At 42.2% G+C, this 25,238-nt stretch overlaps 1 protein-coding gene and 1 pseudogene across 1 annotated transcript in view; one reads left to right on the forward strand and one right to left on the reverse strand.

Annotated features, from left to right (window-relative positions):
- The window catches only part of TAFA4 (TAFA chemokine like family member 4), a 148,821-nt gene that overhangs the window by 6,237 nt on the left and 117,346 nt on the right, over positions 1–25,238 (forward strand). The window lies entirely within an intron of this gene.
- LOC101354413 (SS18-like protein 2 pseudogene) lies at positions 1,573–1,799 on the reverse strand (annotated as a pseudogene).

The raw sequence follows: 25,238 nt of genomic DNA on the forward strand, positions 1-25,238 counted from the left end.
GAGAGAGAAGAAAACAAAACAAAGAAAACAAAAACAAACAAACAAACAAAAACCCAAAAAAACAAGAAAAAAGAAATGTCCCCGGGGATGTCCCTGCGCATCTGTGCAGAGTAAGGGAGTAGCTTCCAAACCATGCGGTACTGCTAGAATGGGCTCCAAAGCCAAGAAAAAAAGAAAACAAACAAATCAGAACAAATCAGAGCAAACAAACAAAGCCCCGGGGGTCCCACCGTCATGGGGGCACGGGCCGGGAAGCAGTTTCACAGTCAACCAGTGTCTCGCAGCCTTTCAGGAAGAAGCAAAGATGGCACACGGAGCCAGGTATTTGAGAGAAAGGAAGGGGAGGTGGTGAGAGGTAAGGAAGAAATCTAAAGAAGTAGAAAAGAGCAACACCAGCAGCCAACAAAAGGCACTCAGGGAGCCGGCCAGTGCGGGCGGGTGGAATCCAAGCGACACCAGGGTACTTCCCTGCCAAGAGACTGTGGCTGCAGGAAGCAGAGGAGGCTAAGTGGGGCTGAAGAAGGGTAGGGGGTGGGAAAGCATATATCGCTGGTTACCAGTTGTTCTTTCTCCTGCTGGAAGCTCTGCTTTCTCGTACCCTCTGTTCGCTGATCTCTGATAGGAGTCCAAGATGGCGTATCCATGCTGCGGTAGCTGATAGGGGACCACTGCATGTATCTCTCGTCGCTCTCTGTTCTCGGTCAGTTTCTTATTCCATTCGGTGCTTGACTGAGTTCTTTATCTCTTCATTTGATGCTTAGGGTTTCAGGATTGACGTGTGACTCTGTTTGACTTAGTTTTTCTGATCTTTGCTGCAGAGGGACAGCGTGGTGCTTCTGACTATAGTGCCATGTTGCCTAGAAGTAACAACTGATTATTTTAATCAAGTTTAAAAATGTTTGCCAGTAGAAACTGCTATCTGATTGTTTCGGCTTGCATCTCTGTTTGTATAAAGACTTTCAATATGTTGATGGACTACTTGTACTTGTGTTTTTCTTGGAAGTATTTTCTCCTTTATCCATTTCTCTGTTAGTTTCATTGATCATTTGCTCATTGATTGTGAAAGCGCTTTGTAAATGAAGGACACTGGAGCTTTTTTTTTTTTTTAATGGAAAGGCATGCTTTTATTTCAAAGCAACCTGAAAAGAGCAGTCAGAGGCACCATGACTGCAAACTGGTAGAAGGGGGGACACGGTTATGTGTCCATTTGGCAAGGTCTCAGTTGAGAGTCTCCCCAGTTCCTGTGAATTTCCCAACACCTACCCAGTTTCCTTTTTAGGTTGAAACCAAAATGGTAGGCTTGAATGTGCCCATGATGTTTTTGTTACCCAAACACTCTCCCGTTTCAGTAAAGAGGACACCCTAGGTCAACACTGAGGGGTCTGCTGAGTTATTAAATATGTGCATGGAAAATAACATTAATTTAGTAGCTTTCTGCACATTTTTACATTTTTAAAAGGAGCCACAGAGGTTTCTTTCGTGTTTTAAATAGCCGAGTTGGTAATAATCCTGTCTCCACTTCATAGGAGGTGGTTTACATTTAATTACTCCTCACAATAGCCAACTGGAAGATTATTCCATTAATTTTGAAGCACTGGTTGGGTTGGCATCTGCAATGGTAGCCAAATAGATGAGATTTCTGTGTAACACATGCTGGTACTGGACGCACTCATTTGCCTGGCCCTTGTTATGATACTGTACGATGCAGCAAATCAGCTGGTCATTCTCCTCCAGGAGCTGCTGGATAGTCTCCTGACCACCTTGCCCCACAGCCAGTCCAATATGAAGGCCACCGACATCCCAGGAAACCTAGGTGGAACTGGGCCTCAGACCACACGGTCAGGTCTGAACCTCGCTGGGAACCAACCAGCTGCCCCAGCTGCAGTAGACACTAGGCATTTTTACCATCCCCTTCCTTGTTACTTCTTGCTCCTTCTCCTCCTGCTCACTGCCATCCCAGTGAAGTGGTGTATTCCAGCAGGCCACGTGTGTGTGTGCGTGCGTGCGTGCGTGCGTGCGGGTGTGGGCCATAAATCTCCTCTAATGACCTGCAAGAGAAGAAAGTCCGTGAACCTTGCTGTGACCATGTTAGTTTCCTTCCCCATGTAGCACTCAGCTGATGGAAAAGTCAAGGATCAGAAAAGTTGGGGGCTGTGCAATGAGATGCTGAAATACCCCAGTCACGGTTTTATGTACATTCTTTACGCAGAAAGAGATGCAAGTGAAAACAATTGGATAGCGTACTACTGCCTGACAGCAGGAGCAAGTTGCAGAATTAACTGCAGGACCCTGTGTGTTAGTGTCCAGAAGGGCTTCTGACACTGTCCCAAGGGCTTTGTGGTTAGTGCTGGTGAACTGAAAGAACCGTGGCACTAGGAACCCCTAGATAGAGGAAGTCTGTTGGAAGTCTGTGGCTCGCTTGTTGTATATAAACAAGGAGATATCTTACAACCCTGTCTTCACCAGCTCCTCTAAGATAGAGCTAGAGGAGAAGAAGGTGAAACTCTACCTCCACATTGAGAGCTGGGGTGGCAGGTGTGGATTGAAGATTTGATGTTAATTGTCGTATTGAGAAACAACAAAATAAAAATATGTAACAATCACAGGCCACCTCTGGTCTGTCAGTTTGTCATAGTGTGGTGACTTGCATGCTGCTGTGATGCTGGCATCTATGCCACCAGTATTTTAAATACCAGCAAGGTCACCCAAGGGTGGCCAGGTTTCAGCAGAGTTTTCAGACTAAGACACACTAGGAAGAAAGGCTTGGTGATCCGTTTCCAAAAGTTAGCCAGTGAAAACCTTATGGATCCAAGAGAATATTGTCTGATGTAGTGCTGGAAGATGAGCCCCCTAAGTTGGAAGGCACTGCACAATAGCCACAGCAGGACTCAAACACACCACTGATTGTGAACATGGCACAGGACTGGGTATTGTTTCGTTCTGTTACATACAAGGTCTCCATGAGTTGAAGCTGATTCGACGGGAACTAACAACAATAATAATCACATGATAGGTTGTGGAAATCTTTCTTTAAGGTAAATAGCATCAGTAAACTTTCACAAGAATCAGAGTTGAGAGGTAGTACCATATTTTTACGCAAATAACACGTGCCTTTTATGTTTGTTTGCCAATTGCTCCCTCCCACCATGAGGTATTTCCAAAAGTGCTGCTATTCCAATTTTGTTTTACATGTTTCTGTTTAAAAAATTAGCATACTGTGCTTACGAAAATAACTTGCAGGTCTGGGGGAAGGAGAGGGCATGACTGGCAAACAAATGTAGAAGACCTGCATTATTTGTTTAAAAATACACGATATTTTAAAAGAAATATAAAACACAAATACCACCTTTGTTGTTTTTAAAATTCTACTTGACATAATGATTGAGCAGGAGACCACATAGTAAGGACTTCTGAAACCTCAAGCTGTAGAAAAGAAGAAGTGGCCAACTGGCAGATTAGAGTCTTTTAACAGGAAGTCAGAGTTTAACTCTATTATTTCCTCAACTAGCAGTTTGTTCTTTTGCTCTTTTTGTGTGTGTGTCTTTAAGCAGCTTTGTTTCTCCCGCAAGAGGGCAGCAGACCTATAGCAACGTAAGGAGGCTGGCTGGATGGCAATTTAAGAGACCGAAGAGTGAGATGGAATTAATCGTTCAGGGATCTTTGTGAGGCTTTCACCCAGTGTGTAGACATAAGGTTGAACATACAGCACCCTACATCTTTGGAATTTACCCCAGGAATATTTGGACCCTTCAAAAAACTTAAATATGAGTCTTTAAAGATAGAATTGTAGCTGCTTTTTTTTAATGGAGCTGAGATAGTTGGGATGTTGTTGGGAACTTGGGTGCTACTAAATTTATATTTTAATAGTTTCCTCTTACCAGAGAGCTTTAAAAGTGACTCTGTTTGGGGGTGTTTCAACTCCACTGAATGCTTTCGTGGCTGATTATCATTTAATAGATTCTGTCCAGGTGTAGGGACATCTTCATGAGGGCCCTGAAAAACTGGAGTATGTCTGGAAATGAGACAGCGGGGAGTATTGAGCTTTGGGGGTGTGGAGTCAAATATAATTCTGATTTTGCCACGGCCTGGCTGTGTGACCTTGTCCAGGTCATGTAACCTCTCTGAACCCACTTCATTATCTGTACAAATGGAATGATACCCATGCCTATCTTAAGGAGTTAATGGGGTGACTAAATAAGAACAGTAGGTAAAGGGATTAGCAAATAGTAAACACTCAATAAATAGTAGCTATTTTCATATTTAGAGGCATCTAGAATGATAAGGAATCTGGAAACTTTGACATTCAAAGAATGGTTGATTGTGATGGATATGTGTAGGGAGACATGATCGGTACCTTTGAAAGTTTATCATTTACAAGAGAAAAAGGCTTGTTTTTCATTATTTTATAAAGCTGATTTGAATGAGGAGGGTCATTCGCTTTATGAAGATGAAGGTTTCAGCTCAACCTTAAGAAAGAGGGAAAGAAGGACTTTCTAACAAAGGTCATGGGAGGGCCGTTGCTGAGGCCCCCTCCAATTGCTAGCCTTAAGCCAGATCTGCTATATAGGGGACACCTCACTGAGAGTTGGGTAGCTATTAAGAACTGTGAAGGGTCTGAGATTTTACTCTGCTTGAAGTTAACAGGTTAACCTATGACAGTTTCACAGATGCAGAAGACATGAAACTCCAGGGCCAGAGACAATGGATTTTAATACTCACAGCACAGTATGCAGCATGAGCTTAATGTTTGCTTTTGTTCTTCTCTCCTCTGCGAAGTGCCACTGGGGTGACATGGAATGGCCCAGATGGATGCAGTGAGGTGGTGTCACAGCTGAGGAATTGCAAGCTTAGAGAACCTGAATCTTTTATAATGGGAAGAACCTGAATCTTTTATAATGGGCTGCAAGCAAACCTGCCTTTCTCTCTGAAGGGAAACACTCTACCTTCCAAGGTTGTTCTGTTACATAGACATCCTTAAAAAGATAGTCTGAAACAGAACAGCAGTTGCTGCCTCTGCTCACAAGATGTGTAGAAGCACAAAAGACCCACAGAGAATTGTCTTCTAACATTTGGTACCTCCACAGGTAGTAGTATGCATCAGATCGCATTAAAATAGACAGGTATTCAGACCCCATACTAGAGATGTTAAATCAGAATTTCAGGAGTGTAGAGCCCACATATCTATACTTTCAGCAGTTATCCTGTATCAGTCAGTTTTTACTAAGTTATGCTGCAGTAACAAATAATTCAAAACTATTAATGATTTAAAACTACAAAGGTGTAGTGGTGGTTCAGTAGTAGAATTCTCACCTTCCGTGTGGGAGACTTGCGTTCTGTTCCTGGCCAAGGCAGCTCGTGAGCATCCACCGCCTGTCAACCAGTGGAGATTTGCATCTTGCTATGATGCTGAACAGGTTTCAGCAAAGCTTTCAGACTTAAGCTGGACTAGGAAAAAAGACCCGGCAGTCTACTTCCGAAAATCAACCCGTGAAAACCCTGTGGATCACAGTGATCTAATCTGTAACCAATCATGGGGATGGGGCAGAATCAGGCAGCATTTTGTTCAGTTGTGCATGGGGTCGCCCTGAGTAGGGGGCTGACTTCAACGACAGCTAACAACAGAAATACAAAGATTAATTTCTCGTTGACACTCATTTTCGCAGTAGTCAGCTGTGGCTCTGCTGCATGTCTTCTTTATTTTAGGACTAAGCGTAACGGCGCAGTCTCTGGGACATGGTGGTCTTGTGGCAGAGAGAAAAGAGCAATGGTGTCCTCAGTGTGCTCAGAACACACGAAGTCCTCAATCTGCTTAAAACAGCCGTGTCACTTCTGCTCTTATTTCTTTGGCCAGAACAAGTCGCATGGCCAAACCTGACCGTAGAGGTGAAAGAGGTAAATGCACCTGCAAGGATTGGACTGGTAGAAATGGAAAGCATGTGTGTGTGTGTGCACGTGCGTGGGTATATGAACTTTTAATTCAAGCTTAATATACACACATGGAGCCCTGGTGGCATAGCAGTTAAATGCTCAGCTGCTGACTGAAAGGTTGGCCATTCGAACCCATCCAGCAGCTCTGTGGGAGAAAGACCTGGCAGTCTCCTCCCGTAACGAACTACAGCCTAGAAAACCCTATGGGGCAGTTCTACTCTGTCACATGGGGTCACTATGAGTCAAAAATTTACTCGACACACAACAATAGCAACGGTATATACACAGACACAGCACATATTTAAGTGATATATTCTAGCGTTATATCAGATATAATTCTGATGTCCTCAAAATTTAATAGCTACTCCTTTAATGTTGCTTCTAACTAAGCTTTGTAGACATGCTTTCATTTACTTTTGTATATACCTATGTAGTTTTTGGAGCCCTGGTGGCACAGTGGTTAAGAGCCACGGCTGTTAACCAAAAGGTCAGCAGTTCGAATCTACCAGCTGCTCCTTAGAAACCCTATGGGGCAGTTCTGTTCTGTCCTGTGGGATCGCTAGGAGTTGAAATGGACTCTACAGCGATGGGTTTGGTTTTTTTTTTTTTTAAATGTAGTTATTATTATTTTTTAACCTGGGATCTCAATAGCATTATGAGGAAGGTAAAATCGAGTGCTTTTATTGGAATTCTACAGATGGAAAAATTAAGAGGCTACAGAAAACTTATAACATTTAATTGGAACTGAAGAAAAATCCTTCTAATTCAGTTTCCTCAGTTACTCTTTGTTCACTTCAGAAAAGGTACACATTTAGTTGGCGATTGTTTAATGGTGACCTAATTCTGGCTGTCCGAGCTATACTGGATAGTGTCTGTGGGTGGAATTTTCATGATTCTGATTAAACTGATGCATTTGAAAGGACCTTTCTAGTGATTATTTAGGGTATCCCAGTCAAGTGGCGTATTAAATAAACACATACATTTGCACTGAGAATATTTCTGCCTTTAAAAAAATCTCTAGAGTATAAGTTTCTGCTATCCGTGGGGCAGTCATCTTTAATGTTTTCCATAAACTCTACCTGCCTTCTTCATCCTTTTGTATAGTTCTATTTTAGCTTCTTTTTGAGTTCTTGCTTCCACAGGACAGAAAAAAATTTTTTTTTAAAACTATGTATTGTAATCATTTTTCGTGACTATTCTAGTCTTTATTTCTTAAGAACAAAACAAAACACGTTCAATTAATAAGAAAATTTTTATATGCCTCTTGTTTTTCTGGAGCCCTGCTGCACAGTGACTAAGAGCTTGTCTGCTAACCAGAACAGCAGCAGTTTGAATCTGCCAGTCACTCCTTGGAAACCCTACGGGGCAGTTCTCCTGTGTCCTATAGGGTTGCTATGAGTCAGAATTGACTCGATGGCAAAGGGCTTGGGTTTTGTTTTTTTTTTTTCCTGGTACTATAGGATGATTGTTAGAAAAAGATACTTTGCTCACTGTTGGACAGTTGGTGTACTATTAATTTTGCACGTTTCCTTTTAGACTTTTTTTCTTAAATAAAAACATATTTTTTTTGCCAAAATTTTACTATGAAAAATGTCAAACCGGAAAGGTGAAACAATTTTCGAGTGAGAAAGAATTTATATACATTGTCTATACTTATTATTTTCATATGCTTCCTAATTATGTATCTATCCATCCGTTTATCGATCCATCTTATTTTTTTCAATGCATTTCAGAGTCAGTTGCAGACATCACTACACTTGTGATTGAATAGGTGATTTCATTTACACTTTTTGACATGCATGGGGTTGCACTGCGCATAGCATCTGGGAATCAGCTTTTCTCACTTCATGGCCATCCACAGGGAAGGTGGTATGGCACAGCCGTTGAGAAAATGGACATTGGAGTCAGATGGCTTGGGTTCAAATCCAAGTTCTACCACTTTTTGGCCATGTAATTTGGCCAAATTATGAAACCTTTTTTGACACTCAATCTCTTCTTCTGTAAAAGATTGGGAAAGCAGTCCTTATAGGGTTATAACAAGGAGTCAGTTAGCTTATGCCTGGAAAGCACGAGAACTGTTTGCACCGTGAATGCTCAATAGATGTTAGTCATCTTTATCAGGACCTGCCCTCTCATTTTGCATATATTCCATTTTATAGAGATTTGGTACTATTTAAATTTATGGCAATTTAGGTTTTCAGTTTTCTCTACTATAATAATGTAAAATATGCATGTTGTGATTGTGTGTTTTGATGCCTTTTGTTATTTTTAACTTTTGGTGAATTGTTTGAGGAGTAGTTGTTGCATCCTAAATCGTGCCCATATTTCTGTCCCCTATAATGGCTGGAATTTTGTAGGAACCCTGCAGGTACTTTTGATTTGATTGACCATTTTTAGCCCTGATTTTTTGTAAGAAACCTTTTGTTTCTTTCAAAGATGAGAGTTGCATGGGGAACATAACTTCTGCCACAGGAGTTTGCAAAAACTCCGAATGATAAGGCTGCATGTGTATGCTGCTGTTTTTATTTTGCAGACTAAATTGAGTTTTACTAACGCAGATGGCTATTTTGAATAAATTATCTGCTTTTCTGGATTCTATAGACACACAAATAGTAAAGGGTGTAACTCCAATAAGATGCTTAAGTTCAGATAAGCATGTAAACTTTTTAGACAAATATCTTTTCTCTGCTGGTTGACTGGGGCCAACCTCGTTCCCAAGGAAGAAGAGGTGCTTTTTGAAAAATGAGTTTCCTGTACTCCTTAATTTCCGACGCTAGAGGGCATGCAAGCCTTAGAATAGCTAAATAGCAATACCCAGTCTCTTCAGTCTAATTCAGTATAAATAGAATTCAAACCACAGGTAATTTTAAATGTCGTATTAGCCACGTTAGGAACATCAACAAAGAAACAGGTGAGATTTATTTCAATAATATATTTAACTCGATCCAGTATATCCAAAATATTATCATTTTGACATGTGGCCCTAGCCACATTGCAAGTTCTCGGTAGCCACATGTGGCTGGAGGCTGCTGTATTAAATTAAATAGCACAAGCTAATGAATTGGGTCTTATGTTGATTTCCTAAAGATTGCAATTATGAGTTATTAGTAATTTTATGGGTCAGCCATAGGGTACAATATTCTATCTCCCTTTATTCTACTTAGTTCCCTTTATGTTTTATTTAGTGTATTATTTGGACCCCTGGTGTCATAGTGGTTAAGAGCTCGGCTGCTAACCAAAAGGTTGGCAGTTTGAATCCACCAGCTGCTCCTTGGAAACCCTGTGGGGCAGTTCTACTCTGTCCTATAGGGTCGCTATGAGTCGGAATCGACTCGACGGCAAAGAGTTTGGTTTTGTTTGGTTTAGTGTGTCATTTAGTTGTTGGTTATTTTTTTCCCTGTAAATGACTATTTCTAAATTTGGAGAAAGTGCTAGGTAAGTGGAGTTTGTATCCTCAAGTTATAAAGAGTGGGGAAAATGATTCTGCCTCCTAATGAACTGCCTTTCTGTGTAAGCATTCTAGTCAACAGCATGTTTAGGGAGAAAAAAACCAATACCCATTGCCATCCAGTCGATTCCTACTCATAGTGACCCTATAGGACCGAGTAGAACTTGTCCTATAGAGTTTCCAAGGAGTAGCTGGTGGATTCGAACTGCTGAGCTTTTGGTTAGCAGCCAAGCTCTTCACTACTGTGCCACCGGGCTCCATTTGGGGAGAGGGAAGCAGTAAAGCAACTTGAAATGGCGTGTGTGCGTGTGTGTGAGAGAGAGAGAGAGAGAGAGAGAGAGAGAGAGAGAGAGAGAGATGACTTCAGCCATTAAGTCTTAAACTTATCTCCTGGAAAGTTTATTTTGGTCAATAATGGGCATTGAGGTAGCTGGGTGAAAGTTTGAACCGAAAGTTTGATGGTTTGAACCCACCAGCGGCTCCATGGGAGAGAGGGCTGGCCGTCTGCTTCCATAAAGGTTACAGCCAGGAGAACTCAACGGAGTGCAGCTCTAATCTGTGTAACACATGGAGTCGCTGTGAGTCGGGCTGACTCGATGACAGCTAACAACAACAGTGGACATTTACCCTGGAGTGAAATCTGATGATACAGTTTAATACGGTTTCTTCCACAATTTTCCCTGTCTTTGTCCCCTCCTGCCCCACCTCCAATGAATGGTCACTTCATTAATTGTGCGGCTCAATCCCTGTGTAGGCCACTCCGCAGGAAGATGCTCTATTCTATGAACAAGGAAAAGAAAGGATTGTGGAGTTGCCTTAAAGCCCGTGTTTTGGTAGTGGTTGCAAAGGGCCCCTACATTGTGGTGCTTACTGGATTCTCTCTCTGGGGAGCTTTTACATAAAAACACTGAGCCTCCCCCCACCGCCCCCCACCTCGGCCCCACATAGGGACATTGCATGGGAATCTGGCAAGGTGTATGATTTAGCTGCCACATGGGCATTTATTCAGACCTGCAGCCGAAGTTGAGAACCACTGATTCAGAAGAAAAAAAAAACCAAAAAGCAAAACTGAAGTTTGACTCTAGCTCTGGTGAAGCTTCGGTTTGAACCGAGTGGTGATGAGTGTCCATTTCAGTCTTACCTGTGCCATGGTGAAGATGAGAAGAGGTCTATTTCCCCCATCAAGGTGACCCCCATCTCTGCCTCTCCTGAAGCGCTGCGAGAATACTTACTTGTTTTGCACCGCCAAGGCCGTTCCCAGGTGCTAAAAGCCTCTAGCGTGCGGGATTCCATTGACCTGATTTGCACCCTACATTATTTTCCTCCATTGCCATCTTGATGGGCTCATCATAATTTCGGCATTTAATAAGAAGGGAAAGGAACGCATTATACGAGGTGCTGATATTTGGTGCCTTCTCATCAGCTCTGCTGCAAGTTCAAGTCCCAATGCCGCCAGCAAGGTCAGCTTTGCAAAATACCTGACAGATGATTGTGCTTCACGTCCTTTTTTGTGGGAAGGAAGGGTTGTTTCATTGACGGAGGAGTAAAGATCTTCAGCTCCTTATGTGAGCTTGTGAGCAATCCCACAGTGCAGAGCGGGCTTTTTCCTCCCTCCCCGTTTTTAGCTGTTGAGACAGAACAGGCAACGGCCTTTGAGGAGTTCTCTGGGTGGTTAGCAGAAAGAGTCTCCTTACCCTTGAGAAGTTCTTCTTTCTTCTTTCAAGCTGTGTACTTAAACTCATCTAAACAAAGCCGACAATTTGGGTCTTAAAAAGCCCAGGTCAATATTTCATCTGTATGTCAGCGCTGAACAAGGAAATCGGAGTCTTTAGTTCCATCGAAGGACAGTAAAGTCACTGTTGAAGAGAAACAGAAGGGGTAAATGGGGCAGGAGGAACACCGAGGCTTTGTGTATTCCTCGGTGGTGTTGGGATATTCTATCTATTTTAGTCCATATGGTAGTCTTAGAATAGCATGCTGGAAATAATACTATTGAAAGAGTGTTTTAAAACCCATTAAAAAGCTTAATTGATTGTGAGAAGACTGCATGTAATATGCAGTAGTTAAATCACATTTTAACCCCTAATGCCATGTGCCACCAAGGCTTAGGTTTTAATGTCTGAAATCAGATAAGAACTATAGCCAATTTAAACAGGGCCAGGAGGGTCTGGCCATCGTCTGTCAGCTTGTCATATTGTCCTGGCTTGCGTGTTGCTGTGATGCTGGAAGCTGTGCCACTGCTATTTCAGATACCAGCACAGTCATCCATAGTGGACAGGTTTTGGTGGAGTTTCCGCAGTAACACAGACTAGGAAGAAAGACCTGGCAATCTGCTTCTGAAAATTAGCCAATGAAAACCACATGGGTCACAGCAGACCACCGTCTGACTCGCTTGCTTTGAGCACATCATCAGGAGGGATCAATTGCTGCAGAAAGACGTCATGTTTGCTGAAGTAGAAGGCCATCGAGGGCAAGGGAGACCTTTGGTGAGATGGATTAGCCCAGAAGCCACAATGGTGGACTTGAACATGCTGGCAATCGTGAGAATGACGCAGGACCAGGCAACGTTTTGTTCTGTTGTGCATTAAGTCGCCACGAGCTCGAGTCCACTTGACAGCGGCTAGCTAGCCACCCACCCATACACCCACTCACCCACCCACCTACCCATCCACCCATCCACCCACCCATCCACCCATCCACCCACCCATCCATCCATTCATCCATCCATCAGGGCCTGAAGGTGGTGAGTATCTCCCACTGGGCTCTGTTTTCCTCTGATTCTTACCTGTTGTGTAGAAGACAATGTGATCAAGGAGTCAGAGAGGGAAACAATAAAGTACCTTGTTTCAAGGGGTGGGGGAAGATAGGCATGAAATGACTTTTTGCACTGTAAATGAATATCCACAGTGTTGTGAGCAGTGGGTGAGTTTTCTGTGGCTCCTCAATTGTCTTTGCATAGCTGCCTGCTAATGGGCTGGAAACAGCAGCAACCAGTGATGAGGAGGACTGGAACAACTTGAACTTGGTTGTACAAAGTCAATGTGTGAGTCTTCATCCCCCAAGTTGCACACAGTTACTGACTTAGTTATTTGGAGAGTATTTGCAAGAGAGGGCAGAAGACATTTCTTTCAAGAGGAACTTTTAAAGCTGGGTTGGATCTGAGTTAGAAAAGTGAGCATGTCACTGTCTTCTCTCCCTCCCACCCCATAAGTGTCCTGCAGTCATCTTACAGGCTTCAAAGGACAGGTCACCCAGTGGCGGGCAGTGAACCTGTTGTCTGGGCCAATCATAAAACCCGTTGCCATTGAGTCGATTCCGCCTCATAGCCATCCTGTATATCCGATGGGAAATAATGCTCATATGTAAAGGGAGAGAGCAACAATCAACATTTATTACTTTTCCAGGTAGTGTGCTTTTAGGATATCTTGTAAAAATTAAAAAAATCTACAGGATGGCTAGATCAACATTTTTGTTGCCATATGTGTGTGCGGGTGTTGTATAGTCTCTTGAAAAAACATTACGTTGCTCGATCTCTCCAGCTGGGAACAGGAAATTGTTTCTTTTACCCTGTGTTGTGCTGATCTTGAATTTATTCTCTGGAGAGCCTGACTTGTGACTCTTGGGTGTGTAAGCACGTCAGAACGGGGTTGTTTCTCTAAGTTACCTTCACGTGAACCCTATTCATTTTAGAATTTGTGATGATCCTGAAATGATGGGGCTGACATTTGCCTATGTGCCGTCTATGAAAAGAGATTTGCTGAGCAAACAAACAGTGTAAATATATTTGCCTGGGAGCTGTTTAAGTTATCCTAAAACATCGGCAGGTGCTTTGGAAGCATTTATTTAACATGAAGTAAAAATGCTGGCATCTTTCCTCTGTAAAGTCCCAGCTATGTAACCTAACCTCTCTAAGCCTCTGTTTCTTTCCCCTGGAAATGGATATAACAAAACCCCCTATCTCAAAGTGTTTTTGTGAGGTTTAAATGAGACAGCTCATGTAAAGCAGTTGATACTGTGTCTGGCACTTAATGCATTTGTTTTCGTTGTTTTTTTAATTGCTGTATTGAGGTATAAATGACATATAACAAAATGTACACAGATGAAGTGTACAATTTGATGTTTTGACTTATGCATGCACCTGTGAAACCATTCCCACAATGCAAATAATGAACATATTCATCGTCCCTAAAAGTTTGCTTGTGCCCCTTTGAAACCCATCCTTCTTGCCCCTTCCCCTGTCATTCCCAGGCAACCACTGATGATTGTGTTTGCGTTTTCTACAGTTTTATCTAAATGAAATCATACAGTATGTACTCTTTTTTGTTTGGTTTCTTTCATTCTGTGTAACTGTTTTATGATTCATCAAAGGGGTTGTTTATACCAATAGTTCCATTCCTTTCTATTGCTGAGTAGTAATCTGTTGTATTGATAAATACCATTCTTTGTTTATCCATTCACCTGTTGATGGACATCTGGATTTTTTTTCCAATGTTGGACTGTTATAAAGAGCCCTGGTGGCGCAGTGGTTAAGCGTCCGGCTGCTAACTGAAAGGTCGGCGGCTTGAACTCACCAGCTGCCCTGCAGCAGAAACATGTGGCAGTCTGCTTCCATGAAGATGTACAGCCCTGGAAACCGCACGGGGCGGTTCTTCTCTGTCCTGTAGGGTCGCAGTGAGTCGGAATTGACTCGACAGGTGGTGGTTTTTTTTTTTTTTTTTTTGTTTGTTTGCTTTTGGCTATTACAAATAAAAGGAGCCCTGGTGGCGCAGTGGTTACAGCAGTCAACTGGTGACTGAAAGGTCGTTGGTTCAAAACTACCAGCTGCTCTGTGAGAGAAAGAGGTGGCAGTCTGCTTCTGTAGAGATTTACAGCCTTGGAAATCCTATGGGGTCGCTATGAGTCAGAACAGACGACGGCAGTGGGTTATTACAAATAAAGCTGTTACGAACATTTGTACAAGTATTTATATGCTTTCATTTCTCTTGGCTAAATACCTAGGAGTGGAATGGCTGGTTAAAAAAACTGTCTGTTTTCCAGTGGGTTCTATCAACTCACATGCCGTCAGCAGTGCAGACGTGCTCAGTTCCTTTATATACTCAAAGGATTTGGTCTGGCCAGTCTTTCTCATTCTCGCCGTTCTAGAAGTCCCTGGGTGGTGCAGAGGGTTGAGTGCTTGGCTACTAACCAAAAAGTTGGTGGTTTGAATCTACCCAGAGGCACCTCAGAAGAAAGGCCTGGTGATCTGCTTCCAGAAGGTCACAGTCTTGAAAACTCTATGGGACAGTTCTACTCTCAAACACATGGAGTCACCATGAGTCAGAATAGACTCAATGGCAATTTTTTTGGTAGTAGGTATGTAGTGGGCATTCCACTGTGGTTTTGTTTTGCATTTCCTTCATGATTAATGATGTTGAGCAGCTTTTCATTTGCTTATTTGCCATTTGTATATCTTCTTTGGGGAGATGCCTGTTCATATTTGCCCATTTTTAAAATTTAGTCTTGAGCGTTCTTTATATATTCTGGACACAAGCTGTTTATTAGATATATGATTTGCCAATATTTTGTCCCGGTTTGTGTCTTGTATTTTTATTCTCTTAGCAGTGTCTTTCAAAGAGCAGACTTTTTTTTTGTTTTGTTTTGATGAAGTGTAGTTTATCAAATTTTTCTTTTAGGTGTTATGCTTTTGGTGTCTTATCTAAGAAATCTTTGCCCCTACCCCAAGATCACAAAGATTGTCTTCTAGATGTTTTGTAGCTTTAGGCATTTTGAGTTGATTTTTATATATGGTACACTTAATGCAGTTTTAGTAGGCAAAAAACATTGGTAATTATAAATTCTCTGCCTGTAACCTAGGTGAAGCTGCTGGGAGTACTTGAAAATTATAAAATCATAGATTTATTTTAAAATGACTTAGGCATTTTAGTAAGTCAAAGTGGTATTCCTGCACTAATTAGTCCGAATCAGTGAGGTAAAGTAAAGGCATGCAGTAATTTAAATAATACAGCTTTTTAGATGAGAATATTTTAAAACAGATCACATCTGTGTAGCCTGAACAGTGAAAAGAATGATAACCTGAAAGCAGGAGACTCAGCTTTCCTTCCAGACTTGGGCAATAACTAGTTGCATAGAATATGAAAAATCACTATAACAAATGACATAATCTCTCAGCCTCAGTTTCTGCAGGTGTTAAACACAGAAGCGAGATGAGTTTTTAGATTTACAACGTGTAAATCTTGGGCTACTAGGGATGGGGACGATTCTTAGGGATTCTCAGATTCATCTTTGTATGAAGCATTGACTAGATAAAATGGTCCTAGCCTGTATATACCTCATTTCTAACCATGTGTTGTTGGGATGTTGATGGAGAGAATACAGATTCACTTAAAAGGACTTCTGGCATCCTATTAATATTTGTCATTATATATTTTCATAATCAAAGGGTACAAAAATACAATCATTGTCTGACTGGAAATATAATTTAATTTTTACTAGTAAAATGAATTCTTAGTTTAGCTGGGGAACCTCTAGCTAAATGATCTTTTGCTAAGATTCTTCCGAGCTTTGAGGTTTCATGAGGCCACAGTGCAACCAACTGATCAGTAGTTGTGATTAGTGACAGTTTTGGTAGCACGGACATGCCACTTTGCTCAGATGGTTCAAGTCCAAGGTGGTCCCCAGGCCACTGACAGCATCCTTACCCTGCTCGGTCTGTGCTGCTGATGGCTCGGAACGTGGTTTGGATGGCAGATGGAGTGGGGTCCATCGCCATTAGAAGTATATTTGTGGCTCAGGCACTCCTTAAGGTGGTGTTGTTGTTGGGTGCCGTCTCATAGTGACCCCCTGTGACAGAGTAGAACCGCCTCATAGAATTTTGTAGGCTATAATCTTTACGGGAGCAAACCACCAGGTCTTTCTCCTGTGGAGCTGCTGGGTGGGGTCGAACCAGCAAGCTTCGGTTAGTAGCTGAGCGCTTAACTGTTGTGTCATCGGAGCTCCTTTCCTTAAGGTGTAGGGTCAGAATTTCCCTCTATGAATATCCTATAATATGTGCTAGCCTAGAAACCCTCAGGACTGTGTTGATAAGCAGGTTAATTAGAGTAGAAAGAAATAGCCTATGAGGACTGACACGTGATCCACACGGGCGTATTAACCAGTAAGCAAGGTACGCGTGGGCTTACAGTAAGCCAGGTACTCATGGATTTACAGTAAACCAGGGACGCATGGGCTTACTTGTGTTTATTTACTGATCTGTAGTGCACAATTTCACATGAAATTGCACTACAGTTTCACATGATATTGTGTACTGCAGATTAGTAAGTAAACACAAATAAGCCTCTGTGTACCTTGTTTATTGGGTAATCCATCCCTGGGTCCACATGCTACGAAATCCCTATTTGTTTTTTCCCTAACAACAACATGTCTATGGGGGCAGGGGTGGTTCAGTGGTAGAATTCTCACCTTTCTTGCAGGAGACACGGGTTCGATTCCAGGCCAGTGCACCTCATGCACAGCCACTGCCTGTCTGTCAGTGGAGGCTTGCACGTTGCTGTGATGTTGAGCAGGTTTCAGCAGAGTTTCCAGACTAAGAGACTAGGAAGAAAGGCCTGGAGATCTATGTCCAATAGTCAGCCACTGAATAACCTGTATGGATCGCAACTGTCAAATTTCATTGTGCATGGGAATGCCACGAGTCAGGGGCTGACTCAGCAGGGGCTAACACTACACACACACACACACACACACACATCCGTGAGCGGTATTTACAAGTGGAGTATTTTTTTTTAATTTTTTTTTTTAATTGTACTTCAGGTGAAGGCTTACAGAACAAATAGTTTCTCATGAAACAGTAGTACACATATTGTTTTATGACATTGGTTAACAACCCCACAACCTGTCAACCCTCTAACTTCTCAACCTTTTTTTTTGGTGAAAATACACATTGCTAAAGATACACCGTTTCAAAAATTTCTACATGCACAGTTCAGTGACATTGACTACGCTCTTCCAATTGTGCTGCTATTCTCACTTAAGATGAAGGAACTTGGAGTATTTTAATGTAATTGTTTTGCGTTGTATTCCTATGCATTCACAATATCAATCTAAGAAGGCATTCATAGGCTGTCCCAGTTTACCAAAGGGGTCCATGGCATAAAAAAGGCTAAGAATTGCTGTGAGTGTTTGCAGCTACATCTTAGCCTCCCTGCTCTTAGAAGGTACCCTAACTTGGTCAGAGTTGGCTGGTGGCAGAGGCATCCTGTGGCATCATCAGAAAACTGTTTCCCCTCAGGGAAATCGTGATGGTCGAGCAGGAGGCTGCTCTGTCTGGAACTCAAGTGTCAGCAAAGCTCAGCATAGCCATGGAGCAGCTGGGAAAACGGAGAAGAGGAAAAGTTGGTCAGCACCAGGCAGATGTGGAACCAATCGCATAACATTATACCACTGAGACTTGGAGATGGAGTGCATCCGATTTGGGTTACGTTAGGGAAGTGTTCATTGCAGCACCCCCTACTCCCAGGTGTCCCGTAGATAGAATCTCCATTACTTACATTTGTCTTATCGATCTGTATTTCCAGAAGTGGGAATCAGATGATAAGTCACAAGTGGCTTGATTTTCTGCTGAATCCTAATGCCTTTTCCTCCCCGTTTTTGGAGAGAGGAGCAAGTGAACGTGGCGCTTTGCTGAGGATGTAGAGATGGACTGAGGGGGGAGGTTGGCCCACACTCCTTCATAGCAAGTCTGAAAGGTAAACCCTCTCCCTCCGCATTTCCTCTGGGAGAGCCTGTGCTTTAGACGCTTCCTTGCTCTGGTTCACACATCTTTTGTGGCCTTTATCATTGTGCATGAAAGTGATCTGTGTCTGTCTGGGTGGCGCAGATGATTGAAGTGCTGGGCTACAACCAAACGGTTGTTGGTTTGAATCCACCCAGAAGTGCCTCGAAAGAAAGGCCTGGCAATCCACTTTTGAAAAACCAGCCACTGAAACGCCTACAGAGCACCGCTGCACTCCGGCGCACGTGGGGCCGCTGGGAGTGGGATTGACTCGCCGGCGACGAGTTTGGTTGGTTTTGGTTTCCCTTCCAAGGCAAGACTTTCTAAAGGGTCTTATTTTAGGTGTCTTATTTCTGTCTCGCAAGCTGCCTGGCTCAATAAGGCTTCTTTTTTTTTAACTGAATGAGTGACTGTTGAATGTAATAGGATATTTTTTCTAGGCTCCGTCATCCCAGCTTTTCAGGATAAAAGTGAGAAATGTTTTCCCAAGTTAGTTTCTGGTAGTGAAGAATGCACTGAGCTTCCAGGTGCTCTGGAATATTCCTTAGTCAATGTCCACCACAGGCGGCTCTGTGTTTCGTTAGTAGTGGACGCTTGCTTAGGTTGCCTCCAGCTCCTGCAGCTGCAGAACAACGACAGTGCATCGATGAATGTCCCTTTATGGACCTGTTCAGAAATTCCCCTAGGATATACGGGACAGGAAGGAGCCCGGGTGGCGCAGTCGTTAAAGCACTCGGCTGCTATCCGGAAGGTTGGCGGTTCAACCCACCAGCGCTCCATAGAAGAAAGATGTAGCAGGCTGCTCTCGTAAAGATTACAGCCTTGGAAACCCTATGGGGCAGTTCTACTCTGTCCAATAGGGTTGCTATGAATCGGAATCAACTCGAAGGCAATGGAATTTTTTTTTTTTTTTTTACTGCTCGCAGGAGGGATGGCTAGGTCATAGGAAACGTGCGTACTTAACATCACAAAACACAAACAGTTGGCTGACCACACGTCTGTTCCACGTTACAGTCCTAGAATTTGTGCCTAAGATTTCGTCTCTGAGAACAAGGAATTTAAGGGCAGGTATTTTAGAAAATTGTCTCTGTGCTTCAGTTGATCAGCTTTAAGGGCCACAACCCAATCATTAGCACGTCTGATGTGTTATTTGTTGGCTTAGGGACCTAAGTGTTAAGTAAGTACTTGTGGAATTGAACTGTTTTTTAGAGTATTCTTTAAAACTACAGGATTCAAGTGCCCTACATGTGTACTAGGTACCCGAGTTTAGTTTTGTAGTATTCTCCTAAGGAAGCTGTTGCTAGGAATGCATAAATGGTGGATATTCCCACTGGTGACTGAAAACTAGACTCTTCCTTTGCTGGCGTGACAAAGGTCCACACGATAGTGAGCCTTCTGGCCAACCCTGCTTGAAGGGCTGCCGCCTTGCTGCCACTTTCACTGCCCTGGTGCAATTCCATTCAAGGTTGCCACACGGCTGGGAAGTTCTCTGTCTAAATTATCTCCATTATTTCCCGAGTCTGAGTCCATTAACCAACTGGGTCAAAAGGCCAAGAAGAGAAATGGCATTCTGGAAATATTATCATTTTGCGGTGAATGCTAACTACTGTACATTCACGGCCGATTAAGCTTTGCTGCCTATATTTTATTATGGATTGTGACAGGGATTTTGAGACTGAGTTCTGTTGAATAATAAATAGAACTCACAAGGTCATTTTCTACCAGACCAGAGGAAAACTTTGCAGCATGAAGGCATGAATTAAGAAATAAGTTGAGATCAGTGTCTTGGGAGGAGGGAGGAAGTTGGGAGTTTTTTTAATACGTATATCACACACACACACATACACACACATATACACACACACACACAAAGGAGCACTGGTGGCACAGTGGTTAAGTGCTCAGCTGATAACCGAAAGGTCAGTGGTTTGAACCCATCAGCCACTCCACGGAAGAAACGTGACAGTCTGCTTCTGTGAAGATTATAGCCTTGGAAACCCTATGGGGCAGTTCTGCTCTGTCCTACAGGGTCACTACGAGTTGAAATTGACTCGATGGCCATGATTTTTTTTTTTTTAAATACACACATACACACCTACATACGTGTATATTTTTTTGCCAATAGATATTTGCAGTGAAATGTGAATATTACCAATTATGTATTGTCAGTGATTTGATGCCCTTTTTCCTACCAAAATTTTGATTAAGGTGTTGCTTGAAGCAAAGGTCTCAAAGTGATGGCCCACAAGTAATTTTAGGTCCATAGACATGGTTTGTTAGGCTCGGATTATGTTTAAAAAGTCGTTTTTTTAAACTGGTTGCTTTGTTTGAAAAATCACAAGATTGAACATAAAAATTCAGATTTCGGGCAATACTGAGATTTTATTTCTGCTTTGCAGTAGTCTGCTGCAGCTGACTGCTGTCTGCTCCCCGCAGATGGGGTACTTTTTGTTCTCTGTGTACCAGGCCTGCTTCCCTTGTTTATGTCGACTCCTTTGACCCTGTGTTATAAGCAATTGAGTTTGAGAGCTTTGAGTTGTATGTTCCAGAGTGAAGATAAAAATAAGTGGAAGATTTTATTTCAAATTTCAAGTGTTTTTGTCACTTTATAGTATAGTGGTTAAGAGTTTGGGGTCTGGAATCTGAGATAAGACCTGGTTCCACCCAGACTTAGCTGTGTGACCTTAGACAGGTTACGTAACCTCTCTGAACACCAGTTTCCTCAGTTCAGTGGGGACAGCAGTTGTACCTACCTTACATGGTTGCTGTGAGGATTCCATCTTTTATGTGCGTGGATGTGTGTACATTCAAACACAACCACACTCATAGTCATCACATACTGCTTAGAACAGTGCCTAGTTCATGCTAGCCCATGAAATATTTTTATATGCAATTTGGATGAAAAAGAAAATTCAGTTGGTACATACAAGGATAATTTATCTTTCAGAGTAGTTTCTTCCAGGGAATAACATTTTTGCTTCACATTGTTGTTGATAACTGCTGTGGAGTCGGCCTCTGACTCCTGGCAGACCCATACATGACAAAATCAGACTGTTGTGATCCACGGGTTTTTCACTGGCTGATTTTTAGAAGTAGATTGCCAGGCCTTTCTTCCTAGTCTGCCTTAGTCTGGCAGCTGCATGCAACATGCAAGCTAGGTATTGGTTAAAATGGCAGGTAGACTGGGTTGATAGAGTTATTAATCCTTATTCTAACGTTAATAATTACATAAAGGAAATTATAAAAGCTGATGAACACTGTCTTACTTTAATATCCTTCAAAACAGTGAGACTTGGGGGGATGGTGTGTCTATAAAGGATGCCAAGCATTTCCAAGAAGCAGTTTGCACATATGAACGAGCCTTGTTTCTTATGCATGAATCAGACGACTTAAGTGATGACCAGCACCCGGCCTGGGAAGACAGAGATAATGTCATCTCAACTGACACAGTGAGGGGGGTCTGACAGTCCACAGAAGGGAAGAAAAGCGGGATCACTCTCGTTGGAGACAGCGTCTCGTGATGGTGTTTGGTGTTTGATCGGCAGATGGAGAATCGGAAATCAGGTGTAACTGACTGATGATGGAAAGAGATGGAGATAAATTGGCTTGCTCTAGTGATTACATCCTCCCTTGACTAGAATCAGCGCTGAATATATTGTATTTCTTCAGCTAATAGGGCTTTTTCCCACCCCCCTCCTCTTTTTTTTTTTTTTTTTTTTAATGATGTTGCCTTTCAAAGCTACTTAGTGCTAAAAGTATGTGGTGTTGTGTTTGAGTGGTCTTTATCTCAGGAGCTGCAGCAATCAAGGAAGATTAATAACATTTGCTACACACGTACGCTCACATATAGATGGATATATGTTTACATTTCAAAATGTATTTCTATATAATTTATTCTTAGGCAACAGATAAATTAGTTAAGTGAGCATAGTTTTTAAAAGTCAATTTTAATTTCAATGATTTGAAATCATTTTTATGGCAATTAAGAGAATTATCCGGGTGATTAAAGGTTGCCATCCCTGGGTCCTCATTAGGTAACATCTAACATTATTTCCTTTTTATCCTCTTTTCAAATTAGCTCCATACGTTAGGGTACAGACATTGTTTTTCCATGTTTGCAATGCCCTATCCACGCTTAATGTGCTTGGCAAATCAACTGGCCGTAATGTTCCTTTATTAAGAGGGACTTTGTCCTTTGTATATGCAGTATTATTTAACATTTGTGCAATGAATATATCTCTGTATTTTCAGAAATGACTGTGACAACATTTTGACAGTTTGCATGAATTGGAAGAAATCATTGAATGCCGTTGTGAAAGGGAATCTGATTGTCACATTTTAAAAATGTAATGATAACAAGAGTGTTTAAGGAAATTTAAGTTTAATTCAAGGAGAATGTGACTTACATGATGATGATTTTATTATAGTACTGTTGTATTACTCTGTATTGTTACCAGGCACTGGGCGCCATCCCCTTCCCTGTGCATTCTCCCATATGACGTCCTCACCCATCCTGGAGGTCTGTCCTGTGTCCTCTCACATTTGCACTGAGGCTCAGACCTGTCAGTGACTCATCCGAGGTCACACAGCCAGCAAGTGGTGAAGCTGGAGTTGGAATTATGCCCGTTTCCCTCCCAAGCTCGTATCTTTTCCCTCCGTACAACAGGGCTTCCACAGCAACAGGCTTTGTTTCTGCAGTGTGGTTCTAACCTGCTCCCTCTGAGTGTGAGTGCCGTACAACAACAACTCCATCCGTATAGTGCAGAAACTGGGACTTGGCTTGAGTGGTTTACTCAGTAATGATTAGTGCTAGAAGTGAAAATGGAACCTGTAATTTCTGTTCTCCAGCTCGGGGTTCCTGTCTCACTCAGCACCAAGCTTATGGGGTTAATTTAAAGATCACGTAAAGGTTACTGCTTATATGGTGCCTACGAAAGTTATAAAGTTTGTTACCCTGTGAGGCTGCCTCATGTGTTGAAAATAGAGGTCAAGAGAAGTTTCCATAAGACTCTGGGAGTCTTTACTAAGAGGAGTAGACAAGTTAGAGGTGACTGGGAACATCTTATTCTTCGGGAAGTGATGTTGTATAAGACAGTCACAGTACTGTTTTATTCCTTTGTGTCATAGTAGACATGGACTCTCAGAATGACCCTCTACATGAATTTTTAAATGAAATATGACACAAATAATTCAGCACTCAAATTGTAAAACATTAAAAAAGATAAAGCTATCTTAGACCTCCCAACCCTGCTCTCCCCAGCGTACCCTGCCCATGTCCTGTGTTAATCAGTTAGCAGTGCCTTCCTCTGTATGTAATTGACTAACTGGCTTCAGCAAACCTGAGTGTATCTCTTTCTCATAATAAGGAGTGTAGGGGTGGGTAGTCCAGGGCTGCCATAACTGTTCAAAGATCCAGACTTCTTCTCACTTTCTGCCTCACCATCTTTAGATGGTGACTTTTGTTCTCATGGTAGCAAGGTGATTGCTCCCGTTCTAGACATTGTGTTCACATTCCGGACAGGAAAAACACTAAAGAGCAAAAGAAAACAGGTGCCTGGCAGTTGAGGCTGGCCCTTTGTATCCGTAAAGTAATAGCTCCTCTGGAAGCCACGCCCAGTGAAATCTGCTTATATTCATTGGTCAGGACAGGGTCACATGGCCACTTTGAAAAAAGATCATGTTTCAAATAGGAAGATAGAGCGGAGGAATATCGGGTAGATATGTACCAGTGTCTGTTTATCCGTTCGGTCTTTTTGGTGAATTTACATAGATGTGTATGTACATATAAGGAGTCCCTGGGTGGCACAAACGGTTAAGCACTCAGCTCCTCATCAAAAGGTTGGTGGTTTGAATTCATCCAGGCGCTCCTCAGAATAAAGCCCTGGTGATCTACTTCCGAAAGACCACAGCCATTGAAAACCCGAAGGAGCACAGTTCCACTCTGACACACATGGGGTTGCCATGCGTTGGAATTGACTCAGCAGCAACTGGTTTGGGTTTTTGTTAATTTAACATGTACATACAGAAATTTTTTTTCTCTCTCTCAACATAAATGACGTCTATTCCAGGTACTATCCTGTCACTTATTTTTCTCTACTTGTCCGTTTATCCTAGGGGTCCTTCCATGTCAGTTATTGAATTCATGTTACTGATCGCATTCTTTTTTAGTAGCTGTTTGTTACTCCCTAGTACGTATGTGCTGTCAGGAGTTCTTTTCTCTTGAGGGACATTTAAGTTGTCCTCCATTTTTGCTGTTACATAGGAGGTTTGAATGTACGTACTCGTAACAGTTGTGTAATCAAACGCAAAGCTAACTTTCAGGATATGATGTGTTCCGCGTTAGCAGTTTATTGGGCTTCATTATATAAATCAAATTTTCTTCCCGTTATGTACAAAGTAAAAGAATAAATCAAGCTCTTCCTATCATATGCCAGCTCCTTACTGATTTTAATCATTTTGTGTAGAAATCAGTCTAGAGTGTATTATACTGTTGACTACATCACAGACATCTGTTCTTGGGTATTGTTGTAGCACCCAACATCGTTCTGTTGTGACTTAAGTTCTTTTGTTTCTTATTTTTAACTTTCATACAGTCATCTGTTGTTTGTTTTGTCAGTGTTCCGGCCCTGAAGAACTCCACTAGCCCCTGTTAGGGTTTTTATCTTGCTGTGGGTTTGGGACCACGGGTGTCAGAAGTATATGTTGACTATGAGTGCATTGTAGAGACTTTGTATTGGGAAATTATGATTGATTCTTGGAGAGCGCAGTGGCCTGTTTTCTGTCCGGAGTTTTCAAGGCTGTGTTCCAAAAGCTTGAGGTTGGAGGTGGAATTGTTGTTCAGGTTTGTTTGATGGTTGATAAGAAAGAAAAAAAAAAAAAACCCCACAAAACCAGAGAAGAGTATATTAGAGGATACTAGGTAAAAATTCGTTAACCGAGTTTAATGTGAGATTGAAGTTGTTCAGCCAATTAGTAGGGCTTCAATCATGTATTTAGCACCTTACTGCATGCTAACTGTATGGGGTTCCAAGGATTGTTAAGACTTGGTACTTGCCCACAAGATGCTTACAAGACTCATAAGAGCACTTCTGA

The sequence above is a fragment of the Trichechus manatus genome, unplaced genomic scaffold, assembly GCF_000243295.1.
Source record: "Trichechus manatus latirostris isolate Lorelei unplaced genomic scaffold, TriManLat1.0 scaffold00020, whole genome shotgun sequence".
NCBI lineage: Eukaryota > Metazoa > Chordata > Mammalia > Sirenia > Trichechidae > Trichechus > Trichechus manatus.